Source organism: Etheostoma spectabile, chromosome 24, assembly GCF_008692095.1.
Source record: "Etheostoma spectabile isolate EspeVRDwgs_2016 chromosome 24, UIUC_Espe_1.0, whole genome shotgun sequence".
Taxonomy (NCBI): Eukaryota; Metazoa; Chordata; class Actinopteri; order Perciformes; family Percidae; genus Etheostoma; species Etheostoma spectabile.
In genome coordinates, this window is record NC_045756.1 from 7,659,137 (window position 1) to 7,661,905 (window position 2,769).

A 2,769-nucleotide genomic window follows, 5' to 3' on the forward strand; every position below is an offset into this window, starting at 1 on the left:
TGAGTCACTCAAACTGCTGACCAATCTCGTCCGCTCCCCTCCCCTCACTCCACTGCAGCGAAACCAGCACTGATGCTCCAACTCTTACTGTCAGTCTGGAAGTGACTCGTACATAATGTTAGGAACACACTTCCTGTTAGCCAGACTGAAGTCATGGTAACATTTAGACAATGTTGACTTTGACATGAGGATTATATGTTGTTACCTTCCCATGCTGTCGTAAACTGACCATCCTAGACAAAAAACTATGACTGTATTTGTTTATGAACAAACAAATTAAAGTTCTGGTTTTAACGCATATCGTTTTCCCCCACCTACATGCAGTAATGACATGTTACATAACGTCTGTGTTGCTCGCAGATTAGCTTCAAATCCATTCCGATACTTTTAGCCAGCAATCAACGAGTCACTTTCAATAGAAAGTAAATCTGCTTTTTTATAAACGTAACAAACAGCCCCATATTAAAAAACCTGGAAAAAATAATGTGTTGCAGAAAAATTCAGGAAATGAATACCTTGAATATCCGGAGTTCTCAAAGAGCACAATTTGAATTTGCTCAGCAAGTTACTCTGGCATCGAGTAATGCTGCTCATTAACTATGCCCTTGTAGCCGAGCTGCACCAATCACATCGGTGTTTCTGAAGTAGGCGGGGCCAGAGGCCAGCTGAACAGATGAGGACAGTTTAATCTACCAGTTAGCTCCGCTGGTAGCTTGGTGTATGGGGCTCTGGATACGTCACCACGTGTGTTGTTGTGATTGGTCGTAGTGTTATCCAATTGCGTGCAGTGAGATTTTCAAATGCACTTTAGGCCCGTTTGAGATGAGTTGCGCCTCGCCTGTAAAGTGGACGAGAGCAGCCGGCAGCAGCCGGGGGCGGGGACAAAAAGCTGTGGTAAAGTTGGACAGTTTCCAGCCGATTTCAGCCACCTTCAGGCTGGACAGGAAGTGACGCTAACACTGTGGTGCGATTCCAATTCAATAAAATGTTATTAGACCCACATATTGGCTTCTACACAGTCTCTAGTTGTTTTAATTATGACAGAGTAGCTGTCAAAATGATCTACATGCGATCTGTTGCTGATGTTAATTAACAGACTGTAGATGATCCGTGATCTGAACTGATTTAGTCTCTCTGACTTCTAAACGTCTATCAGCCACACAACATGTGTTCTGGACAGAATAAGCCTTTAAATCAAACACATAGCAGTTAAAATGCCTCTGGTTCAAAAACAATAAAAGGTTGATGTAAATTGTCATCATGGTGAGTCGATAGTGAACCAGTCAGATTATTCTCGTTGCCTACGTGTGCATGACATCAGAGAGAGCCGGGATCAAGTCGGACACAAATCTAACCAGCATGCAACGGGCGATGATCGAGGCTTTTCATTACTCGATGCCAGATCCTTAACCTTTCAGATGTGGGTCTGGATTTCCAGGCTAGGAAATGAAGCCTCAAAATATCTTGTGGGACAACCACCAGACACCCTGGTTATAAAGTTGTCTCTAGATGTTTTTCTTTGTTCAGAGTCTCCTCCTGTATCATGACGGCCTTAACTGGACAAGGCAACTGTTCTTTAATTAGATTTTGACCAAATGAACAATGTATCTTTTTCTTACAGTTAGCGCTGCTTTACAAACGTCTTCACCTTCACATGTATTACAGTTGCATATTAAATTCCTTTGTAAGAATTACAGGCTCTTATCCAGTTGAGGTGTATTTGCAAGACCTTGCCAATCATTCAGGACTCCCTGTCCGTTCCCCGTGGATCGTATACTATCCACGTCCCCTCCCCTTTGATCCGGATCTGCTTCTCCGTCCTCGTTGTGTTCGGGGGCATCTGCTGGGAAAACAAAAGCCCGTTTCAGAGGAAGCGGCTGGCCGTGCATGTTAATGAAGATGTTCTTTTCACTGGTGAAGTTGGCCAGACGTGTGCCCTCCGCAGCTCACACAAACACTCCATCTGCTACCGGCCAAATAGGCAGAAGTTGAGATGTCCCGGGACCAGCATTTTACTCCCAGAAGGCTGTAAATAAACGTTTGAGACTTCTTTCAGGAATTTCAGGTAGTATAGGCGTAGATTTCAGGGGTGGGCATTCAGAGGATATGTCCCCCCCCATTATTTAGAAGAGGTAGATTTGTCCCCCTCCTAAAAAATAAGAAAGACAACTCAATCCCCAAAAGAAGTAAAAAAATAACCAGTCAGGGAGAATCAAAACATCTTTTCTATCCTTCCTACTAGCAACTGGTGACGTTGGGCTGCATTTCTCCAAAAGTTAAACCGGTCTTAACTTTATTACAGTATTGAAAGAAAAACAAAACAAAAGGCGTACATTTGAATCCTAAATTGAAAATCAAATACCCACCAGTGGCGGACTGGTAATCTGGAATTTGGGCAGATGCAAAAGGGGCCGCGGGCCCTCGTGGTCCGTTTGGGCCGGCCGGCCAATCAGAGAGGCGCATGGTTGTAACAGCAATGCGGCCCCCTTTCTCTCGGCCCCCTTTCAAGCGTCAATAATAATTTTGTTTGGCCCACAAACTTCTCCGAATCAGTCTACAGCAGAGGTGGCCAAATTCTTTCACATGAAGGGCCAAGATGTATCTGGAGGGAAGGCAACGGGCCAAAAATAAATGTTGATGTTGAGGAATACCGTAGTTCTTGCCATTCACTGCAGACAATACGTACGTATAGTATGTAATTTAAATGGGAAGTTTAACAGCAATGGGCTTTATATTGCCGTTAAACTCAGATTACTTTTTAACTGCACA